Source organism: Pelophylax lessonae (assembly GCF_965119305.1).
Source record: "Pelophylax lessonae genome assembly, chromosome: 3".
NCBI lineage: Eukaryota > Metazoa > Chordata > Amphibia > Anura > Ranidae > Pelophylax > Pelophylax lessonae.
In genome coordinates this window covers 15850705-15868709 of record NC_138770.1, presented here as the reverse complement: position 1 = coordinate 15868709, position 18005 = coordinate 15850705, and the positions used below count along the sequence as shown (strand labels likewise).

General features: G+C 44.0%; 2 protein-coding genes across 2 annotated transcripts in view; one reads left to right on the top strand and one right to left on the bottom strand.

The window, feature by feature from the left end:
- Positions 1 to 18005, top strand: part of LOC309550230 (uncharacterized protein) — a gene marked incomplete at its 5' end in the record, with an annotated part of 1091635 nt that overhangs the window by 380081 nt on the left and 693549 nt on the right. The gene's annotated exons all lie outside the window — the stretch shown is intronic.
- LOC309548756 (uncharacterized protein) overlaps positions 1 to 18005 on the bottom strand; it is a gene marked incomplete at its 3' end in the record, with an annotated part of 240460 nt that overhangs the window by 109407 nt on the left and 113048 nt on the right. The gene's annotated exons all lie outside the window — the stretch shown is intronic.

Sequence of the window (18005 nt, the reverse complement as noted above, 5' to 3'; positions counted from 1 at the left end):
TGATTCGGGGGCTTGCAGCTGTTTTATGGACTTGACTTTGGCAAGAAGACTCCGTGTACCCCTCTGCAATAAACGTCAGTGACTTGAGGTGCATCTGGCCGATGGTTCCTTGCCCAGTTCTGGACTTGTCACCCAGGAAACCAAGCCCATCCTCACGATAACAGACTGGCCACCAGAAATTAATTTGTTTTGACATCCTTTGCTCTCCCATGTTCCCCATCATCCTGGGAATTCCCTGGTTGCAGGCCCATAATTCACAGATCAACTGGAGATTTCCTTTCCCTCTTCCTACTGTCTGCAACACTGCTTCGTTCCCGGGGTTAGCAGTCCCACCAGTTGTTCAACCATCCAATCAATTCCAGATGTCAGTCAGGCTATACCTACAGTCTATCATGAGTTTTTGGATGTTTTTGATGAGAAGAAGGCTAATGTTCTCCCACCTCATCGGCCTTACGACTGCCCCATTGAACTGCTTCCCGATGCCGAGATCCCCTTTGGGCGTATATTTCCGTTATCTGAGGTTGAGCTAGAGACTTTACGACTGTATATTGATGAGAACCTTGAAAAGGGATTCATCCGTCCTTCTTCCTCCCCCGCTGGAGCTGGAATTTTTTTTGTCGGGAAGAAGGATGGTTCACTAAGGCCATGTGTGGATTACAGAGAACTTAACAAAATTACTATTAAAAACTGATACCCACTTCCCCTCATTTCTGAACTCTTCCAAAGGTTCCGAACTGCCCAGCTCTTTACTAAACTTGACCTACGGGGAGCTTACAATCTGGTTCGTATCCGGAATGGGGGACGAATGGAAAACAGCTTTCAGGACCCGGTTCGGACATTTTGAATATTTAGTTATGCCATTCGGATTATGTAACGCCCCAGCCACATTCCAGCACTTCGTACACAATATTTTCTGGGTATTTCTGGACTATTTCGTAATCGTTTACCTAAATGACATCCTCATCTTCTCTGCTACCCTGGATCTCCACAGAGCTCACGTGAAAAAAGTCCTTGCGACTCTAAGGAAGCACAGTTTATACATTAAAGCAGAAAAGTGTGAATTTGAAAAGACTTCCATCCAATTCCTGGATCTTATCATCTCTACCGAGGGAATCGCAATGGACTCACAAAAGGTGAAAGCTATCCTTGAATGGCCAGCCCCTTCAAATAAGAAGGGTGTTCAATGATTCATAGGATTTGCAAATTTTTACCGAAGATTTGTAAAAGACTTTTCAGCTATCATTTCACCAATTACCAGATTCAAATGGTCCCCAGAAGCTCAGGCAGTATTTGCCAAACTCAAAGGACTGTTCACCTCTGCACCAGTCTTACAGCACCCAGATCCAGCTTTATCCTTTGTATTAGAGGTAGACGCCTCAGAAATAGCCACAGGAGCCATCTTGTCTCAGCGCCAAGGACCTAAGGCCTTACTCCACTCTATTGCCTTTTTCTCTCAAAAGATGAGCCCCTCAGAGTGAAATTATGACGTGGGTGACCGAGAACTTTTGGCCATTAAAACCGCCTTGGAGGAGTGGAGATATTTATTGGAAGGTGCCGCCCACCCAATTATGATCTTCACGGATCATAAAAATTTAGAATACCTGAGGGCTGCTAAACATCTGAGACCACGACAGGCCCGGTGGGCTTTATTTTTCTCAAGATTTAATTTCCACATAACTTAACGACCAGGCTCCAAGAATGAGAAAGTAGACGCCCTCTCCCGAATGTTCCCTGATACCCCTGAGTCTGTGGAACCAAGTACCATTCTGTCAGCACAACATTTTTTCCTGATCCAGCCAGAATTAAAATCCTCAATTAAACAGGCATCCACCTAGTATGCGGACACAGAAGTACCCCCCTTGGTGAGTCGAGACGGGTTACTTTGGCACCAGGACAAAGTTTTTGTTCCCCAACCAGTCAGGCTCCAAGTTCTAAAGACTTTCCATGACCATCAGCTGGCCGGACATTTTGGTGTACGAAAGAACCTTGAGATTATCCAACGCTCCTTATGGTGGCCAAGTTTAAGGAAGGATTGCCAGTCTTACGTTAGCTCCTGTGTGGTCTGTCAGCTCTACAAGGGGTTCAACACCAAGTCCTGGGGTCTGTTAAGGCCTCTACCCATCCCTGAGCAACCCTGGAAGATGATCTCATTGGACTTTATTGTTGACTTACCTTCCTCTGGGGGTTTTCCTACCATCCTGGTGGTAGTGGAACGTCTGACCAAAATGGCCCACTTCTTGCCCATGACCGGCACTCCATCAGCCCCAGAAACAGCAAAAATGTTCATCAAGGAAGTAATCAGTCTACATAGGCTTCCGGATAAAATTGTTTCCGATAGAGGAGTACAGTTCACCTCCAGATTCTGGAAGGATCTTTGTAAGACCTTGTCCATTAAAATATGTCTTTCTTCTGCTTACCATCCCCAAAGCAATGGCCAGACAGAACAAACCAGACTCTAGAACAGTATCTTCGTTGTTTCTGTACTTTTGCCCAAAATGACTGGATATCCCTTCTCCCATGTGCGGAGTTTGCATACAATAATTTGGTACATGCCGCCACTAACCAGTCCCCATTTTGGGCGAATTATGGGTTCCATCCCTCCTTTTTGCCCAATACCCTTCCTGAGGCATCTGTCCCTGCAGTCCAAGACCGGATTGATTCTATCCGGACAAACTACTTATTCCTTCAGGAGGCCATCCAGAAAGCACAAACAGATTACAAGAGGTTCTATAATAAAAAGAAAAGAAACAAACCCACCTTTAAAAAAGGGGACAAAGTGTGGCTTTCCTCAGCTGATCTTAAACTTTCCTGCCCATCCTGGAAACTGGGTCTAAGATTCGTTGGACCCTTTGAGATCAAAAGGGAGGTCAACCCTGTGGCTTTCGAACTGGTTTTACCCAGCTACTACAAAATTCACCCAGCATTTAACGTATCTCTGCTAAAACCAGTTGTACCCAGTCCTTTTTCTGGTAGGGATGAATTGCCTCCTCCTCCAGTCCTGGTGGAAGGTGAAGCGGAGTACGAAGTGGAGGTCATAATGGACTGCAGAAAGAGGGGTAGAAAAACCCAGTACCTCATCAAGTGGAAGGAATATTCTGCAGAGGAAATTTCCTGGGAGCCTGCAGATAATGTACACGCTCCTAGACTGATCCGGGAGTTCCACAACAGACACTCAGAGAGACTGGCCCTTCTGGGTATCCGGAGGCTGCCCCTTGGGGGGGGGGGGCACTGTCAGGGAAATGACCGTAGGAGAACTGGCAACATTGCCAGTAATAGCAATGGACATTCCTGACTCAACTGACACAGCCCTCTGCTGGCCTGTCAGGGAAAAGGCCTATAAAAGGTGGCCATAGGATCAGACTCATTGCTGGATTATCTCTCAGCTTCCTGTGTTACTGTGATTTCCTGTTGTGACCTTGGCTTGTTCCTGATTCCATTTGATCTCCTGCTCCTGGTTTGACCCTTGGCTTCTCCCACTGACCTTGCTTCTGTTACCTACCGTGTATGACCCCGGTTTGCTTCAAGACCTCGGCTATTCTGGTTGTCTCCTGTGCATGACCTCGGCTTGTACCATGGTTCCAGCTGCCTGCTCCAGTCCAAGACCTCGGCCAGTACCTGTCTCCGCTACTAGAGACTATTCCTCAGCACAAGGTAGCCCGGCTGCTTCAGAGCCCTTGAAAGACTTATACCCTGCTGTGATTACAGCCTGTTCGAGTTCGCTCTCAGATTGCTCCTGGTTCTACCTACCTGCCTGCAGCTGGTAACCCGTGCCACTTGGGGTGCCACACCCTCTGTACCATCTCCAGGGTTGAGCCGCACTGAGCCGCAAGGGGAGCCCTCTTAGCACCTCGGCCTCAGATCAGGTAACCCTGACACTCACTCTTTATCAGGGAGACTTTTTTTTTATTTTTCCCAGCCCCCACATACATGCACTGCAGCAAGGCACCCATTCTGCGAAGAATCACGTACCTGTAAGTCATCTGCATTTCCGGGTCTGTGGCCAGAAGAGTTCCAGGAGTTCTTCTCTGTCCACAGTTCCCAAACCAGAAGGAGACATCCACCACATCTTCAATCTTAAGGCCCTAAATGTCCTCAGCTGGGCCCAGGAGTTCTACTTTGTCCCCAGTTCCCAAACCAAAAGGGGACATCCACCACATCTTCAATCTCGAAGGCCCTAAATGTCCTCAGCTGGGCATAGGAGTTCCACATAAAATCCACCATATAATAACCTCTCTCTTTATCAGGGAGACTTTTTTTTATTTTTGCCCGCCCCCACATACATGCACTGCTGCAAGGCAGCCATTCTGCGAAGAATCACGTACCTGTAAGTCATCTGCATTTCCGGGTCTGTGGCCAGAAGAGTTCCAGGAGTTCTACTCTGATCACAGTTCCCAAACCAAAAGGGCACATCCACCACATCTTTGATCTTAAGGCCCTAAATGTCCTCAGCTGGGCCCATGAGCAGGGCCGGTGCCAGGATTTTTGTGTACATAGGCGAAGGTGCATTTTGGTGCTCCCCACCACCATTCTTCCACCCGAGACAGCAGCACTGCTGGGAGGATGGGACTCAGAACCTGTATGAGCCCCTTCATCAATATCCACAGAGTTCCCCTTTATAATGTAATGGGAAACTCTGATGAAAAGGAGCTCTGTGCACCCTGATTTAAGGGAGAACACTGGCAACTCTGATCAAAGGGGGCTCTGGTGACAAAGCCCCCCTTACATCAGGGTTCCTCTTTGCACCAGAGTTTGGAGAATTCCCCCCATAATATATCTGTGCCCCGAATATATCAACACCAAAATATTTTTCCAAATAAAAATTAGGTGCGCTGTTCCTTTAAATAATTTTCAATGCTATCAAACTGCTTTCAAATTTCCAAAAAATTGCAGTAATACAAAATATCTTCCATAAGCATCCATCATATAAGTGTGAGCCGCAATGTGATTATCAGGAATAATATATGTGCAAAGTGCTGGTGCAATAAACAATATGCATAAAACATTCATTTCATATAAAAAGTCAGTGAGAAACTTATGCAGATCCACTGCAAGCTGTTTGCATCGACTTCAGTGTAACATCACCAAGGCAAATCACAAACCAAAAAATTTGACTTCATAAAACGTATGAGGTCCTGTGTGCTTGTCATCCGCCGGATATTTGCAGCCACTTCACTCAAAAAGCAACAATGCCGGTATGATGGCTTTCTCCCAAAGGCGGCCTTTTACCACTCTGTCCAGTCCGGTGCCAATCAAAGGAAAGCCCCGACATGCAAAGAATAAAGCACTCTATAGTGCATTAGCTGCTTTATTAATGTACTTACAGCAAACTTTACTAGGATAAAGAGACAAATTGTTTCATTGGCATGGTAATGTCCTATAGCAGCGTGCTTTATTCTTTGCATATCCGGGGTTTGCATAGAGTGGTAAAAGGCCGCATTTGGGAGAAAGCCATCACACCGCCACTGTTGCTTTTTGAGTGAAGTGGCTGCAAATATCCAGCAGATGACAAAGCACACATGACCTCATAATTGTAAGAGGACACAATTATTGGTAAGCAGATGGTGTGTGCATTGTCTTGGTGATGTCACACTGAAGTTGGTGCAAACAGCTTGCATTGGATCTGCACAAGTTTATCAGGACACAATTTCATTGGACTTTTTGTATGAAACCTATTTACTGCACTAGCACTTTGGAACGTACATATATTAATTATTCTCTATTTCCATCACATTGCACTTTTAAATGAGCAGTCTAATTTTATCCACCTGTCTGTTTTTCAGGTGGACCCAACTGGACCCTCTATTCTCTTGGAGCAATCCGCTCCACTAAAAACAATTGGAAGGGGATCGGTTCCTCTCCATCTGGGCAGATTGGATCAGACTGCAGTTGGGTGTTAACGGTGAGCAGTCTGTCCATTCTGCTGAGCAGAGTCGGCTGGTGCATTGGGGGCGCCAGGGCACCGCCTCCCTATCCATGCATCCGGCCCCCTAATCTACAATCTAAAACAGTTGGATCTGACTAACTCAGCTGCATGGATATATCTCAAGAGAATCCATATCAATCTTAAATAAAGCCTGAAAGAGTGCACTATGAAAGATCAGGAGTGTCCCATGGCAACTGCTCCACTACATTAAAGTCCTCTCTGTTTCTCTACTGCGTCACAGACCCTTTCACTGTGTCCGTGAGCTGCTGTGCTCATTACAATTAGGTATCTCTCACCCAATCCTCTTACACTCCTCTCCGACAGTCCTCCGCACCAGGCTGTACCTCTTTGTAACATCCTCTCCAAGTCTCCGCTCTCGATCAGTCACTCCTCTGTGACATCCGCCACCTCTCCAAGGTGTCTCCGCACTAGGCCACGGCCTCTACTCGCTCTGCTCTCCACAGCGGTTCGCCGGCACATCCCCCCGCACGGGGTCCCCGAGGCAAGAGAGCGAACATCCGACTCCGCCCCTTATTTATAGACTCTCCCATAGCCCCCCGCGGAACCTGCAGCTCCCCGGGAGGATAGTTCCACCCGGCCCACTTTGCACAGTCTTTATCCTCCACTGGACTATATATTCCACAATCCAACACGCCACTCTTCAGGAGAACCTCAAAATAAGCAACAAACTTAAAGGAGCAGTATATCAGCCTTAACTATGCTGGTAGCGATTTCTTCACTTGGCTACATCCTCCCCCCACTTGAATGTCTTTGGTCCCCAAAGATGATAGGACTCCTAAGTGGGAGACTCCATTGAGATATAAAGTACCACAGAATTAAAACTAACAGCAGTCTTGTGTAGAACTAATAGCAGCTGACAACTGGTCAATAAATGCACCTTCAAACAGCTGACTATACAAATTACTAGAAAGGTCTGATTCACTCTCACAATAGGCCAACAAGAAATCAGTGGCCAACCTAATAGTGTCAGCGGGTGGAATAAGATCATCTTCCTTGGGAATCCCAACAGAAGAGGCAGTTACTTGTGTGGGGCATTGGGACGTTACAATTTGTTCTTCAGAACTCTCTCCTAGGGTATCATAGGTCAGTCTCTTTGGCGGGTGTATTTCACTTCGTAGCCTTAATGACACCCCATCTCTGGGTTCAGATTCACTTTCCAACCCTTGAGAGCTACAACTAGGTTGAGACTCCTCACGCTCCTCAGAAGGGCCCATTGACTCCTCTGGGTCTTGTACAAGTGAACTCCTGTCTTCCTCCTGAACCCTGCACGTGGCATCCTCCTGAACCCTGCACGTGGCATCCTCCTGCACCCTGTGCAATAGTATCTTATTGTATGTAGAATCCTCCTGCACCCTGCACGTAGCACCAGCATACAGGGGCACACTGACCACCAGCATACAGGGGCACACTGACCACCAGCATACAGGGGCACACTGACCACCAGCATACGGGGGAACACGGACCACCAGCATACAGGGGAACACTGACCACCAGCATACAGGGGAACACTGACCACCAGCATACAGGGGGCACACTGACCACCAGCATACAGGGGGCACACTGACCACCAGCATACAGGGGGCACACTGACCACCAGCATACAGGGGAACACTGACCACCAGCATACAGGGGGCACACTGACCACCAGCATACAGGGGGCACACTGACCACCAGCATACAGGGGGCACACTGACCACCAGCATACAGGGGACACACTGACCTCCAGCATACAGGGGACACACTGACCACCAGCATACAGGGGGCACACTGACCACCAATATGCAGGGCCACTGGTTACCTGTCCACAGGGGACATAACAAATCAAGTAAAACAACTACCATGCAACTAAAAAAATCTCAAAAGCAATAAGAGAATCTTGTTAGCCGGTTCCCTCATCTAACGTGCAACAATAAAAAACAAAAAATGCAGCACTGCCATACACTTCATCTATAAAATTCTACAAATGGACTTATAATGGTAAAACCTATAAATGAATATCCTGTGCAAATCAACCAACGTATTACAATATAGTAGTGATGGTGTCACCTTCTCTGCAAAAGGTAAGAAATATCGCAGAGCTGCAATGTGCAAATAGTGGTGACCCCCCTCCCCCCCATATATAATCATAATAAATAGTACAATTGATGTGCATATTTTACATTTTATTATCATTATATAACTGGTGTTTCACCACTATTTGCACATTGCAGCTCTGCGATATTTCTTACCTTTTGCAGAGAAGGTGACACCATCACTCCTGCCCGGATTGGATTTGAATTTAGCTGCCCCCATCCCCCCCGCCAAGTTTTTCCTCTATCTTATCTTCCTAACATTTGGTAGCCCCATCCCAAAACATTTTAAAAAGTATCTTTATCTTTATTTTTTTCTATCTCATGGACAAAATGTGAGAAATAACATATATATCATACAATCATTCCATAAACACATCCAACATACACCGCATAGATCATTTCAAGGAAATATGCTTATAAAATAGTTTACCATTTGTAAAAAAAAAAAAAAATATGTCCCTGGATTTCATTTTAAAAATCTGGTCACCTAACAACATGGTCCACAAGGTGGTGACCTGACTTCTCTCAGATGGAACGCACAGACAGGAAGTGATGAGGTAAAGACAGGAAGTAATGTAAGATACTGACAGGAAGTGATGTAAGATACTGACAGGAAATGAGGTCAGCTATAAAAAGGAATTTCAGAGGCGAGTCGGGAGAAAGTAGAGAGGAGACGTAGCTGGAAGTGGCAGCAGAGGAGGTAATAAGATATTATTTTCTATGTATAATCTTTAATTACATAAATAAAATGTCCTTTTATGCCGAGGGAACAGAAACAGAGGAACGCATAACACTGAGAATCAGATTGCAGTCCCCCAGTGAAATCACATAAGTAGGATGAGCAGCAAAACTTCCTCCAGCTCTCCTGTAGCGCCCTCACCAGGCAGAGCCGAGGTACTCATAATCTATCTGGGGAAGAGGCAGAGCTCGGGGTGACCCCGACACTCACCTTTGGAAATATTCAGCAGGTTTCCTACCTTGTCACTACTAACATTAATCCCGTCCTCTGCCCCAACACCAACTGGGCCCCCACTCCTCACCCCCCATCTAACACTGCTGTTCACCATTCCTCACCCCCATCTCACACTGCTGTCCCCCGCTCCTCACCCCCATCTAACACCGCTGTCCCCCTTTTCCTCACCCCATCTAACACCGCTGTCCCCCATTCCTCACCACCATCTAACACCGCTTCCCCCTTTTCCTCACCCCATCTAACACCGCTGTCCCCCACTCCTCACCCCCCATCTAACACTGCTGTCCCCCATTCCTCACCCCCATCTATCACCCCTGTTCCCTACTTCTCATTCCTCATCCAATACTGTTGTTCCCCTCTCCTCACCCCCCTTCCCACACTGCTCACCTATATTCCACAACCCCCACTGACACTGTTGTCTCCCACTCCTCATTCCCTTATTCAACATTGCAGATCTCCACTCCTCACACCCCATATTTGATGCTTCTGTCACCCACTTTTCACTTAGACCCAATGCTGCCACCATGGTTTCTTTTGCGTCTCTCATGATATCGCTCTTATCTCTATTAATAAAGCACAGACCTGACCAGAGAGGTAAGGAAGATTCTCAGAAGATTCATAGGACACAAGGATCTCTACAAGGACGTCATGATGGAGAATCAGCCGCCCCTCACATCACCGGGTAAGAGGAGACTTTATTGTAAAGGAGAGAGAAGTACGGAGGCTCCACCTAGATCCCCCATCATCTGATAAACACATAGAAACAATATATTCAGTCAGTGTGTGTGTTTCCTACAGATGGATCCAGTAATGAGAACCCACCAGAGAGATGTCCCCATCCTCTGTATTCCCGGGATTCCACACAGGAAGGTCACACCATCCCTCACCATCATCAGGTAGGTGAAGATGGAAGTCGAGATCGTAAAAGTGATCTGACTGTATGAAGATATATTCCACTTTTCTGTATAAGGTTATTTGTGCTCACATTTTAAAGCAACCATTCCCTGCTATTTTTTTGTTTAGAATGAAAATCTGATAGATATAAAAGATGAGGTTAAAGAGGAAGAAGAGACGTATGTGAGGGGTGATCAGCAGTTCAGGGAAGAGGTTGGGATGATGGACAAAGTTAAAGAGGAGGAATCTTCTCCAGACATCAGCACAGGTGAGTGATGGCCACTAAATACAAAAACTGTTTGGGTATATGGATTGATGTTTGAGGATTTGTAGACCCATTTCTACAAAGACGTCATGATGGAGAATCAGCCGCCCCTCACATCACCGGGTAAGAGGAGACTTTATTGTAAAGGAGAGAGCAGTACGGAGGATCCACCTAGATCCCCCATCATCTGATAAACACATAGAAACAATGTATTCAGTCAGTGTGTGTGTTTCCTACAGATGGATCCAGTAATGGGAACCCACCAGAGAGATGTCCCCGTCCTCTGTATTCCCGGGATTCCACACAGGAAGATCACACCATCCCCCACCATCATCAGGTAGATGAGGAACAATCACTGATAGTATTATTAGGATCTGTACATTATCTGCATTGTTACCATTGATGTCATTTTTATTATATATTCAGAGTGGAAATCTGAGAGATTCTAAAGTTGAGGTAAAAGAGGAGGATGATGAGGATTTTGTAATCGAAGAGGCAGAGTTTCCAAAAGGTCACAGAAAGCAGTACCAGGACACCATGGTGGAGTCATCCAGTTACAGAAATCCACCAGAGAGATGTCCCCTTCCTCTGTATTCCCGGGATTCCACACAGGAAGATCACACCATCCCCCACCATCATCAGGTAGATGAGGAACAATTACTGATAGTTATGATTTATACACAAGTGTGTTTGTTACAATGAATGTTTTATTATATATTCAGAGTGGAAACCTCGGTGAGTATAATATTGTTGTTAAAGAAGAGTATAAAGAGGAGGATGAGGAGTATGGAGTGATGGAGGAGTTTTCAGAAGGACACAAGGATATGATGGAGCCACCTAATACCAGGAACCCACCAGAGAGATGTCCCCGTCCTCTGTATTCCCGGGATTCCACACAGGTCAACATTAAAGAAGAGATAAAAGAGGAGGATGATGAGGATTTTGTAATGGAGGAGGCAGAGTTTCCAAATGGTCACAGAAAGCAGTACCAGGACACCATGGTGGAATCATCCAGTTCCCGAAATGCACCAGAGAGATGTCCCCGTCCTCTGTATTCCCGGGATTCCACAAAGGAAGGTCACACCATCCCTCACCATCATCAGGTAGATGAGAATGTAGGAAAGTGATCCCAAGCCCTAAGAGATATCATTCTTCTATTATTATTATTTTTTTGTATTTAATATTATTTCTGCCATTTTGTTGGTTCAGGATGAAGATCCGATAAATGTACAAATTGGGGTTATAAAGGAAAAGACGTATGTGAGGGGTCATCAGCATTTTACAGAGGAGGTTGGGATGATGGACGCAGTTAAAGAGGAAGAAACTTCTCCAGATATCAGCTCGGGTAATTATGGAAGAATGGGTTAAAGCTTACTTAGTGATGTTTGGTTGGGTGGTATCATTGATCTGGTTAGTTGTCATAGTTTGGTGTTGTGATTGCACCCAGTTCCACCACAGATCTCTTTTACACTTTGAAATGCTCGACCAACATACACTGCTCCAAAGAATGAAAGGAACACTTTGAAAACACATCAGATCTCAATGGGGAAAAATAACATGCTGGATATCTATACTGGTATGGACTGGGTAATGTGTCAGGATCTATACTGGTATGGACTGGGTAATGTGTTAGGATCTATACTGGTATGGACTGGTTCATGTGTTAGGATCTATACTGGTATGGACTGGGTGATGTGTTAGGATCTATACTGTTACATAGTTAAATAATTTGTGAGATTGAAGACATCAGTCCTTCCAGTTCAACCTATGATGTGTGTGTGTTTGCTGTTAACCGTACATTGTATACCCCTTTACGTTGTGGTCTTTAAGGTGCCCATCTAATAGTATTTTGAAACTATCGATGCTCCCTGCTGATACCACTGCTTGTGGAAGAGAATTCCACATCCTTACCACTCTGACAGTAAAGAAGCCCTTACGTATTATAAGGTTAAACCGTTTTTCCTCTAGTTTTAGTGAGTGGCCACTGCCATCTGCCATGTAGTTGCCCACCCCATTATTTTGTTCAGGTCTGCTTGTAAGGTTTCCACTAAGGATGATCGAACTTTTGAAAAGTTCGGTTCGGCCAGAACATCCGAACTTCCCGAAAGTTCGGCCCGGATTTCAGAACCTTATTGAAATCAATGGGACCCGAACTTCGGTAATCAAAAAACACAATTTTTAAGCCCTAAAACCCAATAAATGCCCCTAAAAAGTTTTTTTTTGGGTTCTTTTGAAGCAGGCAAAACATCTGAACTTGTGTATAGTGGTGTATATACACACATACATATATTTATATACACACCTAGACATATATAGGTGTGATAGTAGCAGAAATAAATGCTTGCGCTAATGAAATAATTTACACTAATATATTTCTGCTACTATCACACCTATATATGGCTAGGTGTGTATAAACATATAAGTGTGTGTATATATACCACTATACACAAGTTCAGATGTTTTTCCTGACTGCAAAGAACCCCAAAAAATGCCTGCTATTTAACCGGCAAGGTGTTAAAGCAGAGAAACCATACCCCTGTGTTGAAAGTGTTCTAATACAAACCATCTTTTTTTTCTGGTTCTGGACATGCTACAGAGCTGAAACTTCACATGTACACTTTTTAGACCCCCCAGATACGAAATCCAAAGTAAAAATAAAAAAATCTCTCTTTTTTTTTTTAATTCTTTCAATAATTGGCTTTTTTACCAAAAATGACAATTTTTAAGAACTTTTTTTTTGTGATTTTGTGTCTGGGGGGTCTAAAAGGTGTACATGTGAAGTTTCAGCTCTGTAGCATGTCCAGAACCATAAAAAAAGAAGATTGTTTGTATTAGAAAACTTTCAGCACAGGAATATGGCTTCTCTGCTGTAACACCTTGCCGGTTTAATAGCAGGCATTTTTGTTGGGTTCTTTGCAGTCAGGAAAAACATCTGAACTTGTGTATAGTGGTACTGTGCACAAGTTCTGATGTTTTGCCTGCCTCCAAAAACCCCCAAAAAATGCCAGCAAAAACACACCTGGGCTTTTTTTTTTTTTGACGCTAGCGTTTTTTTGGCATTTTTTTGGGTTCTTTTGAAGCAGGCAAAACATCTGAACTTGTGTATAGTGGTGTATATACACACATACATATATTTATATACACACCTAGACCTATATAGGTGTGATAGTAGCAGAAATATATATGTGTAAATGATTTAATTAGCGCAAGCATATATTTCTGCTACTATCACACCTATATGTCTAGGTGTGTATATAAATATATGTATGTGTGTATATACACCACTATACACAAGTTCAGATGTTTTGCCTGCCTCCAAAAACCCCCAAAAAATGCCAGCAAAAACACACCTGGGCATTTTTTTTTTTTTGACGCTAGCGTTTTTTTTGGCATTTTTTTGGGTTCTTTTGAGGCAGGCAAAACATCTGAACTTGTGTATAGTGGTGTATATACACACATATATGTTTATACACACCTAGACATATATAGGTGTGATAGTAGCAGAAATATATCAGTGTAAATGATTTCATTAGCGCAAGCATATATTTCTGCTACTATCACACCTATATATGTCTAGGGGTATATATACAGACATATATGTGTATATATACCCCCTATACACATGTTCAGATGTCATGTCTGACATCAAACATGTCCTCAAAAAAGCACTGGCAGTGGCAGCCCCTGCAGCATTAAAAATGCTTGGCTGGTGAGAAGCCATATTCCAGTTCCGAAGCAACTCAGTGTAATGTTCTGGTACCTCTGGTACCCTTATTCCCATATTTCTCTCTTGCTAATTGCGTCTCATCTTGTTATTCAAAAGACGCATACACCTTTAAGACCGGATGACATCATTGCTGAGCGCCGCTCTGAGCGGCTATTTCAATCGCCGGCTTTCTCTCACTCATTGCTCGTTCAAACCACATGTTCACCGCACCTTCTCCTGTGACGCTGCTGATCCATATCTCGCTACTGGATCACCTCTCACTAAGAACTCTGTTACTACTAACCTATCTAATGATAAGTACCCCACAGGGGATTCCTTACTAACTGCACTGCTACTGTCATCTACTGCAAATACCGGAACTATCTGTACCTATCTATTTCCTATCATCTGCATAGACTGTTAGCTCTTGGGACTACCTTCAACTATCCTTGCACTAGGTTACTCTGTCTAAGTATACTCCATCTGTGTCCTCCTACCATCTGCACTATACTTGACATCAGAACCTATCTGCTTAAATCATCACCTGCAACTCTCCTAATACTACTCCTAAGTGCTCACCATACAATAGCCTGTCTCTCATCTATATATTCTCATATATTCTATCCCTCCATTAAACATCAGATTGAGTATATGTATATTGCATAACAGGCTGTGCACAGTGATGAAGTCCTGAGAGTTGGATATGTTTGTTCAACAGAATCTCTACAAGGCTACTGAGTGTGATAATTCTGCAGCTGCAAATCCATCCATTAACAAAAACGCATGAACGTTACACTCAGAGAAATGATCATTTCTCTATAGCGGTCACCCTGCTATGGAGGGGTTTTGTCACCCTTCCATAGCAGTCACTGTCAGTTAACCCTACACTACACTACGGTCCCCTTACACTTAACACTTTCCCTACAGAAACGAAATTTTTGAAGCTAACTAAAGTGTAAAAGGAGCACGCTAACTACACTAGATATCCCTTTCCTCACACTAAAAATAGCTAAATGACCCTTTGTAACACATTAGAACAGAACAGCATTCCACTCTCTTTCATGTCCTGTACAAGAATGCTAGGAATTTGGCGGGGGCGATCTTATATACTGGGGGGCGTATTCACTAATGATTGGACTATGGACCCCCTAGTCACTCCAATCACATTCCTAGCATTCTCCTGCCCCTCAATTGGCTTTTACTGATGGTTCTGGTCCAATCACGGGCTTTTAAAGCCCATTTCCTGTCCCATTGCATTTTGGTCGGTTCTGGTTGCCGAATTCCGAACTTTTTGGTCAAAAAGTTCTAAATTCGGCCGTACCTCGAACAGCCAATGTTCGGGCCGAACCGATGGTCGACCCGAACCGTTCGATCATCCCTAGTTTCCACATCCTGCATAGAAGATATTGGCATGCTTAGTTTAGTATCATCCGCAAATACCGAGATTGTGCTAGATATTCCCTCTAGATCATTTATGAATAAATTAAATAGGATTGGTCCCAGGACAAATCCGCGGGGGACCCCACTTTCCACACCCGCCCAATCCGAGCAATCCCTATTTATCACCACTGTCTGGACTCACCCCTGGAGCCAGTTCTCTATCCAGGTACTCACCCTATGGTCCATACCTCTGTACCTTAGTTTGTGCAGTAAGCGTTTGTAGGGAACTGTGTCAAATTCCTTTGCAAAATGTAGATACACCACATCCACAGGCTTTCCTTTATCCAGATACACCACATCCACAGACCTTCCTTTATCTAGGTGGCAACTCACTTCATCGTAGAAGGTTAATAGATTGGTCTGGCAAGAGCGATTTTTCATGAATCCATGCTGATTACTACTAATAATACCGTTTTCATTACTAAAGTCTTGTATATAGTCCCTTAACATCCCCTCCAAAATCTTGCAGACTATTGATGTTAGGCTGACAGGTCTATAGTTACCGGGATATATCTCAGCCCTTTTTTAAATATTGGTACCACGTTGGCTTTTTTCCAATCAGCTGCCACCATTCCCATCTGTAGACTATCCTTAAATATCAAGAATAACGGTCTGGTTATCACCTGGCTGAGTTCTTTAAGAACCCTCGGGTGCAAGCCATCCGGTCCCGGGGATTTATTTATGCTAAGTTTCTCTAGTTTAGTTCTAAGTCTATCTTCTGTTAGCCATGGCGGTACTTCCTGAGGTGTATTATTTCATTTAGCATTACAAGCTGGGTTAGTGTAGCCCCCCGATTCTTTTGTGAAGACTGAAGAGAAAAAATTATTTAGCACTTCCGCTTTCTCTCTGTCCTCTGTGGCCAGATTCCCTTTGTTGTCTTTTATGGGGCCAATGAGTTCTGGTCTCGCTTTCTTACTATTTATATACTTAAAGAATTTCTTGTTTTTTTTTTTTTTTTTTTACTCTCTTCCGCTATATGTCTCTCGTGTTCTATTTTAGCTGCTTTGATTTCGCCTTTACATTTCTTATTGCACTCTTTGTAATATTGGAATGCTGCCAATGACCCCTCAGCCTTGTATTTTTTGAAGGCCTTTTCTTTAGTATTAATATGCATTTTTATGTTGGAGTTTAGCCACCCTGGGTTTATTTTAGCTCTTTTAAATGTATTCCCTTTTGGAATGCACTGGCCAATCCCTTTGTTTAAAAAACAGAATATACTGCGCTTAATCAGGCGAACAAAATCAGACCACGATAACAGCTGCCAGCATAAAAAAAGTTGTTGTACCCCAACCTCAGACAGAATTAAAACAAAGTATGCAGCGCTTGATACAGTGATCATAAAAATCAATCAATGTTACTACTGATGATATTGCATAATTATAGAGAGTCCATAGAAGAAAGGAGTCCAATAGGAGGTCCAAGATGCGGGTGAGAAGATCAGAATGGATAACCTCCACCAAACACCAGTAACAGTGGCCTCTTACCAGAAATGTGTGATCCCCATTACAGGGATCTCAGTACACATTGACAGGAAGTCATCTCCTTTCACACTAGGTCAGACCAAATATCACCTCCACAGGAAATACCTCTAGGTGTATAAAGCCAATCCTCTCATGGACGTATTAATATCACCATCGGCACATGTAAGAAGAAAAAACTCCTCATGGTGCAGTATAGCTTAACACAGGTAATATTTAATGGAAAAAGCCAATAAAACACTCACATTTAAGGTAGATAAGCCAGGCATCAAGGTAAATATCCTGAGGGGATCTTGCAAGTAGAATGTGTGATAGCTATAGCCAGATGTAATCCTAGTCTCCCAGCAAAGGAAGGAGGACGCCGCAAGGATGTTACAGGGCAAACGAGGCCAGTCCCCTGGGGATTACCTGTGTTAAGCTATACTGCACCATGAGGAGTTTTTTCTTCTTACATGTGCCGATGGTGATATTAATACGTCCATGAGAGGATTGGCTTTATACACCTAGAGGCATTTCCTGTGGAGGTGATATTTGGTCTGACCTAGTGTGAAAGCAGATGACTTCCTGTCAATGTGTACTGAGATCCCTGTAATGGGGATCACACATTTCTGGTAAGAGGCCACTGTTACTGGTGTTTGGTGGAGGCTATCCATTCTGATCTTCTCACCCGCATCTTGGACCTCCTATTGGACTCCTTTCTTCTATGGACTCTCTATAATTATGCAATATCATCAGTAGTAACATTGATTGATTTTTATGATCACTGTATCAAGCGCTGCATACTTTGTTTTAATCCCTTTGTTTAGTATGTTCTTGAAACACTCCCATTTTTCCTCCGTGTTCTTTGTTCCCAGGGTTCTATCCAATTTGATATTTTCTAGCAGAGAGCGCAGTTTAGGGAAATTGGCTCTTTTGAAATTCTGTGTCCTTGTATTGCCCTTGTGTTTCCTATTACTATGAATAATACTGAAACGAATTCACCTATGGTCACAGTTTCCTAATTCGGGCCCATATTTCTATATCCGTGATCAGGTCTGTATTGTTGGTAATCAGTAGGTCATGTACCGCATTGTTTCTTGTCGGTGCGTTCAACACCTGACCCATGAAATTGTCCTGCAAAACATTTAGGAACTGCCAAGCCTTGGATGAATGTGCGGTTCCTTCTGCGCAGTCTATATCTGGATAATTAATGTCCCCCATTATAATTACATTTCCCATCCTTGCTGCCATTCA